General features: G+C 43.0%; 1 protein-coding gene across 1 annotated transcript in view; it reads right to left on the reverse strand.

Annotated features, from left to right (window-relative positions):
- Nucleotides 1–19,181, reverse strand: part of TENM2 (teneurin transmembrane protein 2) — a 966,597-nt gene that overhangs the window by 815,392 nt on the left and 132,024 nt on the right. The window lies entirely within an intron of this gene.

Genomic DNA, 19,181 nt, shown 5'->3' on the forward strand with positions numbered 1-19,181 from the left:
ACACTTTCTAACTTAAGGAGGGTTCACATTGCTTCTTTCCATCATTTGTAGAAGTAGATGCCTTTACTTTATATTACCAAATTACAGAAAACTTGTTTTCAAACCGCTGTCTAATTAACTAACACTATGAGCTTTAACTGTTCACTTTGCAGATTATCCCACTTCTTGGGCAGGCTAACTTGTTAATCACTGACATCCCATCTGCATTTTTAATTTAAACAAATGTGCAACTTTACTCATATGAGCAGTGGCCCATTGAAGACTGATTACTTATGTGAGTAAGGTTACGTATGACCATACATGTTTGCAAGATCAGGGCTTTAGTTTGTAATAAGCTCACCACTGCAGAGTAGAAGTGATTGGTCAGTGGAGTTGGTAAACCAGATAAATTTCTTGCCAGCATTCAAACGCTGACATTTATACTACTTTTGTTGTTTTCTTCTCTATATTTTGCTCTCAGGAGGAGGAAGTTAGGTAACCAGGAGAGCCAGCTGTTTTAAGACGCCTACATGTAATTTGCAATCTGTGAGCTCTGAAATATAAAAACATGCTCCCCCCCACACACACATATTGTTCTTGTTTATAATTACAATACATTAAAGATAAAACAAAAAAAAATTCCTTCCCCCCAATCCTTTTCCCGCTGAGTACTCCTGCTACCTGGACTAGAGCTAGTGCATCATGTTAGACTGCAAAAGTTCAACAAACAGATGATTCAAAATGTTCTACAGTTTTCTTGTTTTTCCGTACTGTCTGTAGTTTGAGTGGCTAAGCGCACTTTTGAATATCTGATTTTTTTAAAACCTGGCAGCATTAAGTCCTCAAACCTGCAGCCATTTGCACACTTGCTTAATTTTAAGCACAGGAGCAGTTTCAGTGACTTCAATGTGTCTACTCACATTTTCCAAATTTAAATGCAAGACCTAAGTGTTTGCAGGATTGGGGATCTTCGTTTACCACCCACGCACAACACCATAATCAAATGCACTACCAGTGCATTTAACCACAGAAATAGGGTATTCGGACAGTGTGCCTCCTAGATACTCCTAGGGTATTCAGCCCAATGTGCATTTAAAACCTGTTACACATTAACATTTTTTCTACCTATAGGTTCAGAGTAATTAATTTGTTTTCTCATCTTGATGGTTTTAATACATATTAAAGTTCTCTGATTTGGTTTCCACTGTTTGCAAACAAAAAAAACACATTTTTCCTGATTACTATAGTTAATAAACATTTATAATATTCCTGTGTGAGACTGACATAAGAGTATTTTTATCAACTTCAGTTCTCTCAGACAGAGAAGACTTACTGAAAATGTTCTTAAATAAAATGTCACTTAGTGTTTTAGGTATGTGTGCTAAGGATATGAAAATAATAGGAAACATTAAAAAAGGGAACATTAAAGTTTGGAAACTGTTAGTTCCAAAAAAAATTGTATTCAACCTACTTAATGAAAAATCTCATTACAAGAAACAGGTCCCTAAGTAATATGATATGGTCATTTAAAAATTTTTTTTTGGTAGTAAAACAAGTTCCCTGAGAATGATGAAATGAAAAACTAACTAGTATGCTAACTAGAGAAGCAAAATGTGTAACTTAAAGTATTTAGAGGCCAAAGTCATTGTGCCTCCTTTATTTTGTTCATGTGGTAAATTTAAGTGGTATATTGCCTTCTCCACCATAACAGAGCAGGATCTCCAATGGACTAGCAAGCGCAGAGACAGAAGGGTGTCCTTGCATGGGCTGGGACTGATCTGTATCTGTATTCTTCCACATCACAATTCATCTCCTACCCTTCTCTCCCCACCTCCACTTTAACTAGAGATGCAACACGAGGCCTCTGGATATGCTGTGGGCTTTAGGTGTCTTTTTTAGGCCATGTAAGGAATTTTATCCTACTACCAAATTAGCTTATGTAGTATGTGGTTTTTTTCACTTTCCCCACAGCAGCATGGATATTTGGTGGGATGTTGTATTTTTCCATAGGTGCTACTAAAAAGCAGAACCAGCATTAACCAACTCTGATAATTAAATTTATGGTATTTGCAGGATATTCTACCAAATAGTCAAAAGTGTAACTACAGCAGTGAAGTCAAACACCACACCGTGGCAACTTAAATTTAAAATGCCATCCACTGTACCCATGAGCCAGACTTACCCCCCTCCCCAAAAGTTATTTTCTCTTTTATTTATTGAGACTTCTGGGAGGAAGGGGGGGGCGAAGGGGAGGAAGAAGAGATCAGGGCCGGCTCCAGGCACCAGCAAACCAAGCACGTGCTTGGGGCGGCACAGTTTCAGGGGCAGCATTCCAGCCATCCTTTTTTTTTTTTTTTGCTTGGGGCGGCAAAAGCCTAGAGCCAGCCCTGGCAGCAGCAGCACATCCTGCACGGGGGCGCCCTGGGGCTGCTGCGGTTTGCATCGGGGAGCAGTGCCCGCACCTTATGGCCGGGCGGGCTCCAAGCGGGACACTTGTGCTGGAGCCCACCCCATGGGGCACACAGAGCTGCCTACAGGTGCCGCAGGATGGCTGCCCCCCAATGCTGCAGCTGGGGCTGGGTGAAGCGGCCTGAGCCACCCAGGGACTGTAGCAGGGTGGCCAGAAACAGCAGCAGCAGAGGGGCCCTAGAGGGCGGAGCGCTGCCGTGCAGGGTCCGCGTCCTCCTCCCTCTGGGGCTGCCCTGCCCTGGCTCCTCAGCCTTGTGCCGGCGGTCCCCCCAGCTCTGCCCTCCCGGGTCCCAGCCGGTCCTGGAGGCGGGAGCCCCAGCCGGAGGGACCCTGGGCTGAGGCGTAGCCCGGGAGCCCCGCTGCTTACCCCGACCCTGCCAGCCCAGACTGGCTGGCGGCGAGGGGGAAGTGGGCGGAGTCAGCACTGGTGGGGGGGAGCCCAGGGCTGGGGCAGCAGGGAGTGCGGGTGGGGTGGGAGGAAGAGCCCAGGGTTGGGGCAGCAGGGGGTGCAGGTGGGGGGGAGAGCCCAGCGGTGGGGTGGCAGGGAGGTGTGGGGGGGGAGCCCAGGGCTGGGGAGGGGCTGTGGGGGGCAGCCAAAATTTTTTTTTGCTTGGGGCAGCAAAAAACCTAGAGCTGGTCCTGGAGGAGATACAAGTTCCCCGAGTATAGTGCCCTTCACTGAAAATGTCCCACTATCAGCTCCTGCTTAAAACAGAGGAGTTACAACACCAAGCACTAAGTGATCTCAGCTTTCTTGGTTTTACATCAGAGACACAGAACCAGATTCTAATCTTGCTTATACCACTTTTTCTTTGGTGTCACTTCACTAACTTCTATGGGATAACTCCTGATTTTTATCATAGTGTAAATGAGATCAGAATTAGTCCTACCATTCTAACCTAGGCCCAAACCATTTTAGAGTTTTAATTTGAGCAGAGGAGTAGACAGTGATAACCACTCAGGCCCCAGTGATGAAGACTGCTTTGTATGGCAGATTCCTGTGCCTGAACAGATTAGCTTTGGGGTCAGAAAGGTTCATACCCAGAAAAACTGGGAAGAGCCTACCAGTTGAGAGTAAGAACAGCAAGCATTTTGATTCGAAAAACAATATGCTCATTTTACGATTGGTAGTGAGAAGTTATGATGATTCACACAACCCTTTGGTCAGTTATTAAGAGGGCAACGTAACAGAAGCCATTTGGCCTTTTCCATTACTGAAAACAAATTTGGAGTGTTCACCACTCTAGCCCAGAGAAAGAGCACTAAGGATATCTAAGGAATGTTGTTCTTGAAAAGCCTTATTGCAAGCAGCTTTAATTGGTTCCTGCATTTTACACATTTAAACGTTTTGATCATCACAGTCTAGTAGTTATAACATCTACTTTTCACCATGACTCTCATGCCAGAAGAGAATTTTCCCCCATTTGGAAAGACTAAGCTGATTGAAAAGAAGTCTTCATAATTATAAAATGAATTGAAATAAAGTTGATAGCCATTTTCCAAGTTAGTAAAGGAGTTAAAACCAACCACCTTGTTTGATATAAAGGCTGACAAACTTACACTATGTTACCAAGCAAAACAAACATAAATGGGCTGTAGTCATGCCTAGATTTGTTTCCCCAATACACCTAGGGGGGAGGGATAGCTCAGTGGTTTGAGCATTGGCCTGTTAAACCCAAGGTTGTGAGTTCAATCCTTGAGGGGGCCACTTAGGGATCTGGGGCAAAAATTCGTCCTGCTAGTGAAGGCAGGGGGCTGGACTCAATGACCTTTCAAGGTCCCTTCCAGTTCTAGGAGATTGGTATATCTCCAATTACTACTACCTGTTTCTGGGGAACAGAAGGAGAAAGGAATGGAAGAAGATGTGAGGAATAGAAAATGAAAATGACACGTGGGACAGGTCTTTGTATTCCTAAAATTTTTGAGGTCCAAGATTTAAAAAAACACCACATTTCCCCCCTCAGAATAGTTTCCTTGTTTGCTTGCGGGGGGAGGAGGGGACAACACAACTAACAGCAACAGAAGCTTGCACTTACATAGTGTCTTTCATCTGAGGAACTCAAAAATTATTTATAAAATATTAATTAAGCCTTATAAAAGCCCTGTGAAGTAGGTTTGTATTATCCTCATTTTACAGATCAAGCAACTAAAGCACAGAGGGGTAAGTGCCTTGCTCAGGGTCACACAATGAGTCAGCGACATACCTGGGAATTGGACCCAGAAGTTCTAACTCTGAGTTCTCCGCTCTCAATAGAGTTATTTATACAGTTTGAGCATTTTATGTAGCATGATAAAAAGGAGGAAAAAATCACATAACACAATACAAACAAGCTAAACATGCGTTTACTATGATGTTTTAATTTGTGTAGCTGAATAAATCCATGAAAAAGATTTAAAGCTCAAATGCAAGCTGATCATTCTAAACATTAAATTTCCTAAAATTTGCCTGAAGAATACAAATATTTTTCCTGCATAAAAAGAATGATCAACTGCTGCAGTGTTGATAATGAAGATGGAAAGAATCATTGCAGGATTAACACAATACAGTTAAGCATGTTTTAACGATTTTGTATAATCATGTCAGCAGATAATATTTTTTAATCAAGAAACAACTGTCTAAATAATTTTTTGATTAACACCTTGATCAAATTAACCAACATTTATAAAAGTCAGATGGATCTAAATGTCTGTGCAACGAATGATAGATTTCTTCATTATTTAATTGTTGATCATTCTCCTTTTTCTGTCAGCTCCTAGGATGGAATCCTGGCACCAATTAAGTTGGTGAAAGTTTTACCCTTCATGTCAATGGAGCCAAGATTTCACCCCTGGTTTCTACAAGTCTCTGCTCACCTGGCTATTATCCTACTTTTGCTGAATGTACTTTCACTAGCACTTCAGTTCCTTCAATGCCTGTTCATCCGCCTTCTGCTTTGAACTCACCATCATCCCCATCAATGTTCTCTCAGACACTTCATCCCAGGGTTCAGCTACCTTTATTATGCAGCCAGTTCCCATATGACGTTTCCCCTTCCCAGTCTTATATCATCCACCTCTTGTATGCCCTGCCGCCAGCACAGACTCCATGGACCAGATTCTAAACTCAGCTCAAGGTAAATCCAGAGTGACTGTATTCAAGTGAATGGAGCTGCTCTGCTCTTACACCAGAATTGGGTCCACTCTCTCCAAAAGTGAATTTAGATTCCCTCCTAATTCCTCTCTGTTGCCTCCATTCTATAACAAATGTGACCCAAGGACCACTTGATGACAAATGGCAAAGGGCACAGCGATACATAAGGGTTACAGGTATCCCTGGGGTCTGGTATTTACATTCTATTTCACTAAAGAGAGTCACATTATGTTTCTACTGAAGGCCTGTGTCACACTGATCATCATAATCTTTGTGAAATGCACATACACATAATATGGAAGGAGATAAGAACATAATTTCTAATATATGTACATAAGGCCTTATAGTTAAGGGCAGGTCACTCTGAAGTAGTGTGCCTTGTGACTGAGTCCACCACAACAGAAGATGGGAGATACTTCTCTCCATGTTTAACCAATTTATATTATGTGTCCTACCATGGAAGTCAATTCAGCATTTGACTCAGTGTGCAATGAAGATGCTGCAGAGGGAAGAAATTAGCAGGTAGGGCGAACACACCTTGTTTTACAGGTGAACAACAAAGGATTGGTCTAACATATCTAGGAATGCAGAAAGATGTCCAGTCATTCTACATCTTGGGAGACAAGTTGCCAGAGGTCTTGATCTTGTGAAGGGGTTAGAAAGAGTGGTCTCAACTATCCTGGTGGAGAAGCACTGTGGGAAGGACTTTGGGTAAAGCACTACCATATTAGATGAGAGGGCATCTTACAAAGTAAGTTTAGGCTATAGAACACACACTGATTTTATCTGTAATACTTTTCTCCAATATTTCTGTTTGCTATCATTTGAATTCTTGTTCTTTGTTAAATCAACTTACTCACATTTTCACTGTAAACGTATTCACGTGTTATGTGTCTAGGTGTGAGCTGGGATCTAGGGAGTAACTAGTAAGCTGCAGTATACTGTTCCTTTTGAACAGCGGTCTGGTAATTTTGTGAGTGTTCAGTGGATATGCAGCTTGGCACTCCAGGGGGATGCTCAGAGGACTAAGGGGTTGGAGTGGATCTACCGCTTGGCCAAGGATATCAGGAAGAAGGCTCCCTCATAGTAAGGGCTGATGATAGTGCAACTGTCATGTCTCCCATGGTCACATTTTTTAGATTAGTTTATATTTTCCAAATTATATGTAGTCCTGGCCAAATTGCAAACACACAATGCCTCATGCCCCCGCATACATTGTGTATTTACACTTATACCTAGTGTATATATGCAACAATGCACATGACAAAATGGCACATGCACAAATCACTCGCTGCATCCACCCCTTTAATATCACCAAAAATAACCTTATCCTTCTGATTCCTGCTAAAATCCATCCATGTACATGCCTTGATTGACCCTCCTTTGGACTAAATTTAGCTCGCTCTCTCTCTTCCAGGCTCCCCTCATTTCAGTTCTGTCCTGCTGGTCCAAATAGGACACAACATTCTTCAATTTTGCTATAGTTATTTTCTCTTCTCTTTGCTCATTTGTGTGTCTTTATTCATGCAGACTAACAAAGATTCTACCATCAGAGCTCCAGAGAAAATAAAAGTGTATATGCTTCATTCCAACTATAAGCATCACTCACTTATTATTTTAATGAAACTTTTTTTTTTTGGCCAGATGAAGAATCCATGAAGGGCCAGCTACTCCTGTAACCCAGATCATAAGGGCTCATAGACACATTCCAGGTTCTAATGCAACATCAGGTCTTCATTGAAGAGACTGTCAGTTACAATACATGTCAAAACTCACCTAATGTAATGAGCATACAAAGAACTAAGGGAAGTTACTAGGTCTTCAAATTTTAACCAAATGCCACAACTGATACTACATACTACACTTACATTATCCTCCCTAGGTTTGTCCAGCGAGCACACTCTTCCCTCTCCCTTTCCTCATAAATACTTCCTTTCAAGCCACTTCTCTCCTCATTTTCATCCTCAAGTTGTCCATACCCTTAATTAACAGAATGGCCATGCTGGGTCTTGTCTTTGTTGGCCTTTAATAGCTTTGACTATATTCTCTGGGGCAGAGATTTAGCAGATATGATTTAGTGTCATAAATTTAATCAGAATAAAATATTGGAATAAAAAGACTGATTAAAAAGGAATTCTTAGATTTCAATAGAATAAAGAATAAAATACCCATTTACAAAAATAAATGGAGCCCATTCAACTTGGCTTTGAAAGCAATGAAAACCCCGCACAAAAGATTCCTTTAGTGCATATAAGCCATTAACCACATTATTCTGAGTTCTCTGCCCTTTATACACATAAAATTGATCAAAAAACAACAGTTTCCAACTGGGATCCCTTGTTTTAAAGGTTAAAGGTAGTTTGACTAGAAGTTAAAGGGAAAAGAGAGGAATGGAAAACAAGGGAAAGAAGTATTACTAAGCCATGTGATGAATATGTTATATCTCAATAGAATTTTTTTCAAAATCAGATTTGCTAAAAGGAAGTATTGCCTAGATTTTTAAATTCTACATCACTTCAGATAGCGTTGATGGTATGTATTATGAAATTCAACATAGGCATCAAGGGATTAAACACTCAGTAGTATGAATTTGACACTGACATAGATGCGTCTCAGACAGGAGAGCAACAATACTCTGCATTTTTATTCCATCTTGCAGCCAAGGATAATAGAGTACGTATGCAAGTTAATATAACCATGCTACAGAAGGGTAAATTGTGGCCCAGAAACCGAAGCAAGTTTTCCAGAGTCGCACAGCAAGTCAGCAGTAAGAGCCAGGAACAGAATCAAGGTGTTGCTGTCCAGACTCCTGTTCTAACCAAAAGACCAAACATTCCTTCTCAAGATATAAGATTTGCCTATAGCCATACGAAAAGTGTATGCAAAAACAGAGTAAGAACATAGGAGGTTACTATGATTAGCAGGAGTACCATATTATAAACTTAAACAAGCAAACAAACACCTCCAGTAAGTCAATGGTCCTGTCTGTTCCAGAGCCTGGAAGGAAGCAAATAGATGCTAATCATGAAAAATCTGTCCAGACATTACAGCAGGAGACAAGCACAGCTCTGAGTAGGAGGCAGTACAGAACCATATTGCTGTAGAGAAAACTCTGGGAGGCAATGTACTTCAAGAATTTGTAATGCCTCCCGGTACTTTAGGGGAAATGCAGCTGCTGCACATACATTCCTTCAATAAAGAGACGTTGGCAGCCATGGGCTAGGGCCATCGGCCTCTTTACTCCCCATCCTGGTCTTCTTTATATATTAGTACCCAAATTGGCAGTAGCTCAAAGCTGCTCTTGTGCTTAACGATGTGAAAGAACTTTAAGTATGGCGATCTACTGCATAGGAGATGCAAACACTTTTCCCACTTCCCCATGCCATAGCCTGGAAAATTCATCAATAATGACAAGGACAAATGATGATAGTTTACCTATATCTGCTTGATGGCATTCAAGTTCCTATACCATACCTGACCTAAGCTTGGTTAGAAGAAAAGGAAAGACACCAGGCATCATTGCTTCCTGCAGTTAAGGACATTTTCAAACTCTCACCACTTAGCCCCTTGTAAAGGAAGATCAACTAAGGTATGTAACTTTTATTCAGACTCATCAAGAGCTCCTTGCTCTCCTCTACTATCTGAGAGAATGAAGAGCAACAAGGACCCTTTTTCATGTGGTTTCCAGCTTGGATTGCAACACTGAGTCAGATCCAACACAGACAACACTCCTATATGGCTTCCAGATCCAGACTGGTCTTCATACCATTAGATTCTATCTACACTACAGTCTATGTTGGCATAACTTATGTTACTCAGGGATGTGAATAAACCATCATCTGAGGCCATGGCTACACTTGCAAATTTGCAGCGCTGCAGCAGGGTGTGAAAACACACCCTCTCCAGCGCTGCAAATTGTGGCGCTGCAAAGCGCCAGTGTGGTCAAAGCCCCAGCGCTGGGAGCGCGGCTCCCAGCGCTGTACGTTATTCCCCACAGGGAGGTGGAGTACGGACAGCGCTGGGAGAGCTCTCTCCCAGCGCTGGCGCTTTGACTACACTTAGCGCTTCAAAGCGCTGCCGCGGCAGCGCTTTGAAGTGCAAGTGTAGCCATAGCCTGAGGAACATATGTTACACTGGCATAAGCGCTCGTGCGCACAGCACTATGTCGGCGGGAGAGCTTATCCTATCAACATAGCTTATGCTGCTTGTGGGGGTGGTTTTATTACATCGATGGGAGAGTTCTATCCTGTTGGCATAGAGCATCTTTACCAGACGCACTGCAGTGGCGCCCCTGCATCAGTACAGCTACGCTGCTGCAGTGCTGTATGTGTAGACATGCCCTAGTACAATAGGCACTCCAATTCTAGACCCCCGGGTTGACCCTACACAGGGCCGGCTCTAGACGCCAGCGCGCCAAGCACGCGCTTGGGGCGGCATGCCAGCGGGAGGGCAGCAGGCGGCTCCGGTGGACCTCCTGCAGGCGTGCCTGAGGAGGGTCCGGTCGTCCGGCGGCTCTGATGGACCTGCCGCAGGCAAGCCTGCGGAGGGTCCGCTAGTCCCGCGGCTCGGGTGGACCTCCCGCAGGCATGCCTGCGGATGCTCCACCGGAGCTGCGGGACCAGCGGACCCTCCACAGGCACGTCTGCAGGAGGTCCACCGGAGCCGTGGGACTGGCGACCGCCAGAGCGCCCCCCGCGGCGTGCCACCCTGCTTGGGGCGGCGCAATTGCTAGAGCCACCCCTGACCCTACAGTGTCTCCATGTCACCTCAGAGTTTGAAGGCAACAAGTGAGATGGATCTTATGCCACAGAGAATGTGTCCCTTGTCAAACTTGTCAAGACCTGAGTTCTGGGTTCTGGGTTTTTCTTCTAAACACATGCCCATTAAATGGCAACCTCACTAATATGTAGAAAGTATTAAGAATTGCATGCAGCCTTTGAAATATTCTGCTTAGGTGCTAAAGATATCATTACCTCTTGCAACAGGAAACCCAGAATTAAGAAATTCAAAAAAAATTAAAAACTATATTCCAAAAAGTGTAAATGTACATATACTTTGTATTCTACTATTCCAACCATGTAGGTTATGTTTTTGAATACAAGAGCCAGTAGACATATGAAGTTCAATTTTGATTCTTCTGTTAATAATGGGGCACAATGTATATTGCACAGAAAGGGAAGAAATTTTATTTAAAGAAATATCACACAGTAACATCAGATTTGCTTTCAGCTCAACTATCAGGTTAAAAATAAAAAAAAATCTCAAATACTTCTCATCCCGTTGCAGAACTTTTTCCAATATTAAAAGTGTTTAACAGTCTATCGATAAATCTTTTACAATTTTAAGGTTATGCTGTTATTAACATTGGAAAAAGATCTAGTGATACAAATATAATAGATTCAGTCTGGAAAGTAAACAAATAAAATGAAGCCATGATGAAAGGTTACTAAGATTAAATGTAATGCACAGTGTAAAAAAGGCATTTGTAAAATGGCAAGTTTTTCCAGTCCTAACATGGGAGAAGCATTCAGTGAGAATATGAGGGAGTGACTCAGTGCCAATTCCTACGTGTAGGCAGGGTGCAGGTGGCCAGCAAACATAACCTATATTGTTATCATATAGCCATAAAGACTACATAGCAAGCAGCTGAACTGTATACACACCATGCGACACACAAGTAGAGCAGTTAAAAAGAAGTATACTGTGTCACTTCATTTACATGGTAAGCACCACCAGGGAGTGGAGAAAATCCAGAAACAGAATTCTAAAGCAAAGAGACCATAAAAGCATAAGAAACAACAGTTAACAAAAACAGCAATCAAAGTTCCCAAGACACTATCACAAGCTCTTACTTTCCAAATATGTAATTTCATAGTGCTGACTTTGAAACAATTCTTAAAAACTAAAAACGAAAAGAAAATAATCCAGCAGCATGTGTCATGATGGCACCATCATAAATCTAAAGAACAGCAGACAAGCCATGAAGGAAAAATATAACCCAAAACACCCAAGAGTCCAACTTTTCAACGGTCCCTACAGAGTTCCAATTTCACATAAATCAATTCAGACATATTCTTCACTTTCCATTGAGAGTCTTTACAGCAGCTCTGGAGCACATGCTCTTTCCCTATGGGCAAGTGGACAACAAATAGTTTTTCATTCATATATATGACCAGTTTGATTGAAATAGTCTGCATTAAGACTGAAAAATTAATTTGTTTACTATAAACTGTTTTAGCTACCAAGTCCTTTAACTATTACCATTCATTTCAGAATTTAGTACAGACAAGGAGAAGATGCGTAATCCTGGTCCCACTGAAATCAACAGCAAATGAACCTCCTGCAATCTTTAAGGATCCCCCACTCTGCTGAGGAAGAAGAGAGGAATGTATGGAGGATTCTCTGCAGCTTGAGGTCTTCAAACCACAATTTGAGGACTTCAATAACTCAGACATAGGTTGAGGGTTTGTTATAGAAGTGGATGGGTGAGATTGTGTGGCCTGCATTGTGCAGGAGGTCAAACTAGATGATCATAATGGTCCCTTCTGACCTTAAAGTCTATGAGTCTATGAACTGAGCTGATGGATTGGCCAGTGGGGATCAGGTAAGCCATTGTCCCCCATGAACCCAGGGGATAGTATGTAAACCCTGTCTCTCTGGCATGAGTCTCCTCTGCACCCAGATTAGCAGCTCCTATCCTCTCCGCCCCAGGATTAATTTTAGTTTGCTGAAACTCCTTTTGTTAGCGGCCATGGTTACTGGAATGCAGCCAAAAAAAAAGTGCAATGCTGTTTTATGTTAGGGAAACTGGCATCCCTTGTGAATGTAGCTAAGGAGATCAATGGGCGCCTCCGTTTCCAAGTCTCTCTTAAAAGTTTGATTGCAAAAACTGGCAGAGAGCTCAATTTCATTCCCAAAACTCCAAATTTAAATCTTCAGGGTAGCTGCTTGCTAAGTTTCAAGCATGCCTTTTACATTTTTGCTGCTGAGACTTTTCAGTTTCTCACCCACCAAAAAAAGCAAACCTTTTCCTGACTCCATCATACTTATGCATCCTGTTGTCCAATTGTGTTGATACTGTGTCTAATGGGATTGAAAACCTGGCACTCAAAAAAAAATTGGGGGTGGGGTTGAGAGGGGGAAAAGAAGGGAAATCTGATGATGTTTCATCCTTTGCAAGTTCATCTGCATTATCTTCCTCCTTCAAGAACACTGTTCTTTGAACTATGTGGATATTCCTAACATTTCAGTCCATGAAGCAGCAGTCTCCTCAATGCAACAAACCCATAAGAAGTGTTCATTTGCAGGCTATCAGTTTCCAATTTAAATGTGTGTGGTGTCTTGATCTTGTCTACAGAATCAAAAAACACCTAAACCTGATTTTGTAGTGGATCGATTGCCTTTACCCAGGCTGGCCATCTTGTTGTGTGCTTTGCCATTCTAATGTAATGCTAATATGTTTTTTCAAACACATCCCAACTACTAGACGTGGAAAAGACAACTCCAAAAAACACAACTTGGGGAACCACCATGTCAGGAGCTTCTCCAATGACATTCAGTGAAAGGGCACCATATGTGATGAAAGATGCATACTGATTTGTGCGCTAAATTCGATTTTGAACACGTTTGTATGCTGCAGCCACATTAACTTTGTCATTGAAGGGTACAACAGGACAAGCAGCCATATCTAAACCATCTTTTTGTCAAGTATCAGAGGGGTAGCCGTATTAGTCTGGATCTGTAAAAGCAGCAAAGAGTCCTGTGGCACCTTATAGACTAACAGACATATTGGAGCATGAGCTTTTGTGGGTGAATACCCACTTCATCGGTGCACTGGATGAAGTGGGTATTCACCCACGAAAGCTCATGCTCCAATACGTCTGTTAGTCTATAAGGTGCCACAGGACTCTTTGCATCTTTTTGTCAGTTTCCCTAAAATAACCTCCATAATACCCTGAGCTCCTTTGGTGAGGATTTCACTGAAATCCACAAAACTCTGAATGACCTTCACTCCATCTTTCAAAGTCTGAACATTAACACCTGAGGCGTTTGTTCCATTTGGGAAAGGTCTGGAATGCAATCACACATAACAGAGAAGTAGTTAGCTTTCTTAACCTTGTTGAAAATAGTCTGCTGTACTTTTCTTGATCCTATAATAAATTAATTTTGAATTTGGTTTGATAAGTACATCACCATTGCAATACTAGAACTAATAGCTTCCACATGATCTTGCAACATACTATCATACCTTGCAAGCAATTCAAGTAAACCTAAAGGTTACCATTATGGTATCTGTCTAATTTCTCAAATGAACATCTCAAAGCTAGTCACTTCTGACCCAAGTACAGAAAACTATCCAAGAGATGACAAAATAGTCTGTCACATGTAGGGTTGCCAACTTTCTAACAGCACAAAACCAAACACCCCTGCTGCCCTGCCTCCCGCTCACTCCATCCCCCCTCCCTTGGTTGCTCCATCCCCGCTCCCCCCATTGCTCCCTCCGTTGCCCCACCCTCACTCACTTTCAGCGGGCTGGGGCAGGGGGTGGGGTGCATGGAGGTGAGTGCTCTGGCTAGGGGTGCAGGCTCTTGGGTGGGGACAGGCATGAGAGGCTTGGGGTATGGGAGGGGAATCCGGGATGGAGCAGGGGATTGGGGAGTCAGAGGGGGTGGGGGGTCCCAACAGCGCTTACTGTGGTTCCCAGGAAGTGGCCATCAGGTCCCTGTGGCCCCTAGATGCCTAGGCGGCCAGGGAGGCTCTGTGGCACCACTCATTGCCCTCACACCCGCAAGCACCACCCCTGCAGCTCCCATTGGTTGTGATTCCCAGCCAGTGGGAGCTGCAGACCCGACACTTGGGCAGGGGCAGTGCGCGGAGCCTCCCTGCACCTAGGGGCTGCAGGGATCTGGTGGCTGCTTCCGGGAGCTGCATGGAGCCAAGGCAGGTAGGAAGCCTGCCTTATCCCTGGGCTCCCGCTGTGTTGCCGACCAGACGTTTGACGGCCCGGTCGGCGGTGCTGACCGGAGCCACAGTGGTCTGTTTTCGACCTGGCAACCCTAGTCCTTGTGAATCTGATAGCAAGTCCGCATATCTTTGTCTGCTGTGCGACTCATCAGCGTTCCAATGCCAGGGTACCCCTCAGGTCTGGGCCAGTCTCCAGCAGTCAGCCAGGCCTCTGCTCTGTAGCATCTGAATGTTTCAGTGCATTAGTCTGGTTTTAAGAGAGCTGAGCCATGGATAATCTGCCCCTTCCAGGGTTCATCAATCAAGCACAAATGAAGATGAACCACAGATGGAATACGAGTACAGAGGCCTTCAGAGGGCTCCTCTAAAGCTTTGGGCCCCAACTAGGTTCACAAGCTAGTATCCAAGAATAATCCCATCATAAATGCATCCACAAAAAGTACTCCTTTCCTTCAGAGAAGGGTCACCTTTAGTCAGGCCTTGCTCCAGGAGCTAAGGACTGCACACCTACTCTCCTTGTATCAACTGAGCTGAATGTCTCCCTTTTAAGCTGCTTCCTCCAATCCTGACATTTCCTGTAGGTGCAGCAGGGCAGAGCCACATGAGCATATTAACCCCATATTGTGCATTGTGGGGTTTCTATATCCCCATCATAGCGACTCTTTTCCAACAGTTCTGTCCAGTGACCAAATGCCTCGATGTATTCCTTTGAACGTTCATGGTGGCCTACTTGCTTTCTATGGTGGAAAACTTCATGAACCCAGTTATATGATTCACAAAGGAAGAGGAGGTATTTGGCTGGAAAAGGAAACAAGTGAAACAGAATAAGGAGGCAAGATATACAGGCTGTGTGCATAATTCCTCATTAGCAATTTTAATACTTGCCTTCCTTTGCATTTGCTATGCAAAAAGTCTTGTTCTAAATAAACTACAGGGCCATTTTCTACCAAAAAGGAGCTACTGATTCACTTGCAGCCAAGTAGCTAGATGTGCCTTACCAAAGGCAAAATTCTGTCCCAGGTTTTCAATAACTGAACTGCTTTCAGTGCCCATGTGCATAACAGCTGCCCATTGGTTGCTAATACAACTTTCAGTCCCAGAACCAAAGCCTTCAGCACACACACACACCCCAGTGAGCAGCCTCACTAGCTAAGGAAGGCTCAGAAGTGGAAGTAGCAGAACAATCCATGGATTTTTCACCAGTAGCATGATCAGACTATGGCATATCAAGAAACTTTGTAGACCACTCACACTTGGATCTTTTTCAAAGATCTGTTGCATCTTGCGGTTTTGAGCACTACTTTTGTGCTTGTAGGCATCATGGACAGAAAAACAGTCAGTTACTGTAAGAATTTACCCATCAAGCTCTTCATGAATCAATTGCTAGGTTTGGAATGACTGTGGCTGTAGGTAAAAGATCTAACAAATATCTGCGAAACGGAGTGTAATCACGTAAGAGCTTTCTGTGAAACTCAGAGCTATATCAGGCAAAATCAATGAGCCAGAGTCCAGGAATGTGGATAAGTTCAACAGAGGTCAAGTGAAGTGAACAGTCACAGAGGAGCATAGGGACACACATAGGGTTACCAGATAGCAACTGTGAAAAAATGGGGCAGGGGGTGGGGAGTAATAGACGCCTATATAAGAAAAAGTCTCAAAAAATGGGACTGTCCCTTGAAAAACGGGACATCTGGTCACCCTAGACCCACAAGAGTAAGAAGTGAAAATCAAAGCCAAAAAAAAAAAAAAAAAGAAGCCAAAACAGAATGGGGCCCTTTGCAGAATGAAGCCCCGCTTACCCCTCACCCTTTGCACGGCCCTGAGAGAGATTCTCAATATCTTTTAAAAAGGCATAGCAGCAGCCACGGATATGTGGACTACCTCACAGCCCCCCTGCAGACATTGTGTCCAGCTCAGACACAATAGGTCACCAGAGAAGGCATCAGAGTCAAAATTTTCTGCTGATGTAAATTGGCACAGCTCCACCGAAGTGAGTGGAACTAGGCCAATTTATAGAAGCAGCAATTTTGGCCCTATGACTCCTAAACTCTTATCTTTACATTATCACCTGATCGAGAGGCTGATCACCAGTATCTTAATACTTCCTTCATTTCATTTGATGCCAGAAAGACCTGCAACATCACTTGTGTCAACTCAGTCTTCATCTCTCTGCCCATATCTCGGATGCCATTCTTAACTGTATCAGATCTCCCTCTTCAGGTGTCTCCCAACTGCCGCATCCTCCCCCTACTCCCATTCCCAGCACTACCAAGTGTGGATTCCCCAAAATGCCTCAGCATAACATCTGTATTTTTTTCCCTGTCTTATGAACATTTTGGGCCAAGTTCTGCACTATGTACAGAACTTGCCTCTTCATCCTCTCTGGTAACTCTATATTAGCTATTGATTCCTGATCACTAGACAGATTATGGCTCAGCTTTGGCCTTTTCCTCTTCAGAAAGAGATGAGACATATCACCTGGTCACTAGGTCAAATGGCTCCTTAGACATTTGCCCTATGATCTTCCCACTACTTTTCCTAGTAGCCTTATCACATTTTCCTTAATTCTCCTTAATTATTCCATCTGTGGTCTAAACCTGATAGGTCTCTCGTATCTTCTTTCATGTACATCTAAATTGGATTTCCTCAGGTCTCTGCGTGGCTACAATTGCTGCTCAAGTCCCTTTACATTCTCTCCTAGAAAGGAAGCCAGCTTGAACTTCGTACATGTATAGCTCTCAGTCTTTTTACAGAAATAAATACAAATATTTTAATAACTTACTGTTAGTAAATATATTTTATGTCACTATTAAGTTCAAGTTTGGCTTGCTCCATTAAAGACACGGAGGGCTTTCAATAACCAGATGTACTCAGTGCTCCCCGCTCCTTTATTTGAAGACTTGTGGGAATTTTTTAAGCATCATATAAATCAGATCCCAACATACCCATAGCTTAAATCTCATTTGCTCTTTCCTCTTATTGTATATCAATGGATATTTCAAAAAGGTCAGAAGTTGTGCTGTTCATATCACTCCCCTTGTGAAAATAAATGACATTTATTTTATATAACATTGAGGGAATGCAAAAGGATAAGTTATACATTCCCAAATTCTATGCTCACCAAGATAGTGAGCTTGCTGTATCATGCAACTTTTATTTCCTTCTAATTCTCATCTGTAACTATCTATTATTTTTCTCATTCCTCTATGATAAATGTATTCTGTGTTACCTTATTGCAGTGGTCCCCAATCTTTTCCGGGTGGTGGGCGCCGGACGACAAGCCACCGAGGACTGTGGCCGGCGGACAAGCATCTGCCGAAATTCCACCAAGAAGCGGCAACATCAAGAGGCGTCGCCGCTGAAATGCTGTCGAAAATCAGCGGCATTTCGGCGGTAACACCTCTTGATGATGCCGCTTTTCGGTGGCATTTCGGCAGATGCTTGTCCGCCAGCCAGGACTTGGGCGCACATAGATGCCATGGTGCCCAAGGGCGCCACATTGGGGACCACTGCCTTACTGTATACTTCACCAGTTAAGTTTCCATATATCTACCCAAATTATTATTATTATTATTAGTTAATAGGTTTGTGTGTTTGTCTAATGAACTGTTCAAAGGAAGATAGAGAAGTTTTGATTTTAAATGTTATCTAGTTTTAATATATAAAAAGTAATGTTTGTGTGAAAAGTAGGTCTCTTAATTCCATAACATTTCAACTTGTAGGGAGCTTCATAATGGAGAAAAAAGTTTCAATCCTGCTTGTTTCCTCCTGATTTCAATGGCTTTCATGAACCTGAGTTCAGTCAGGAGTAACAGAAGTTGTGGTTAGCTGGGTTTTGCAGAAAGGTGGTTTCTTTTTGTCTTTTCATTTTTTGAGGGCTTGTTATCCAGGGATTTGTTCAATTTTATTATGTACGGAGTAATATTAATGAAATGGGGTATAGATGAATGCATAATACAGTAGTATTATTGTACCATTCTTGATTTGATAGTTTATCTTCTGGTATTCTAGGCTGCTAAGTGTTCTTAGTATGTGATGCAGCAATACACTGAAACCTCAGGCAAGGCAGGGCCTCCAGTTACTTTAGGAAATTGTAGGACTTAGTATCATATCATGGTGCAGTACCAGAGGAATATACACATATGCGTCAGGAAGTGATGGTGCCCCAGTAGATGGCACTCCTCTCTGAATCAATACTTGGTCCATATTGCAGCATGCTGTTAGCGATAATGTGCTCATGGAGATAGTACTCATTCATGCAATCACAAACTAGGTCACTATGACTAGGATCCTACCAATTTCACGGCTGCAAAAAATATGTCACGGACCTTCTGAAATAAGCCATTCTCCGTTAAATCTGATCTTCCTCCTGCTCCTGGAAGTGCCCAGCCAGGGGGCTCCTAGCTTCGAGTCCCTGCCTGGGCTGGGGACAGACAGGACTTGTCCTTCCTTTGCATGGCAGCGGGGTGGGAGAGGGAGAGGAGGAATCAGACCCACTTCCAGATATCTTTTCGGTTGGGATTCCCACAGTTACAACACCCTGAAATTTCAGATGTAAACAGCTGAAAATGTGAAAATTGACCAATTTTAAAACTCTCTTGCTGTGAAATTGATCAAAATGTACTATGAATTTGGTAGG

Source organism: Mauremys mutica, chromosome 8 (genome assembly GCF_020497125.1).
Source record: "Mauremys mutica isolate MM-2020 ecotype Southern chromosome 8, ASM2049712v1, whole genome shotgun sequence".
Taxonomy (NCBI): Eukaryota; Metazoa; Chordata; order Testudines; family Geoemydidae; genus Mauremys; species Mauremys mutica.